Genomic DNA, 369 nt, shown 5'->3' with positions numbered 1-369 from the left:
GTAAGGTCTTTAAATTTGTAAGCACAGGAAACATACCCTGCCCCAGAGGCGTTTAGCTAAGACATGACTTTACACAGGATTTGAGTGGATCCAAGAAGCACTGTTTTTGTGAGTGCTGCACATGATATGATTGTTATTTATGATGTCCATGCAACTTTTGTGTAATAGCTGCGTGCCATTGGAACCACGTGTACTAAGGCCTAGTCCATTTGCAACTTGCTGTACTTTGTTATTAACTTCAGTTCTCGCCATGTTTCCTGTATCATGCGAATTCTGTGCCTTACGAGTCTTACCAGAGATCTGGGGCACGTTCTATTGGGCTCTTCTAGCCTCTTCCTGTGCATGCCCCTCTTCCAACTCTAATTTACA

Source organism: Corticium candelabrum, chromosome 8 (genome assembly GCF_963422355.1).
Source record: "Corticium candelabrum chromosome 8, ooCorCand1.1, whole genome shotgun sequence".
Lineage (NCBI taxonomy): Eukaryota > Metazoa > Porifera > Homoscleromorpha > Homosclerophorida > Plakinidae > Corticium > Corticium candelabrum.
The sequence above is the reverse complement of the archived record's forward strand: the minus strand, read 5'-3'. Positions refer to the sequence as shown.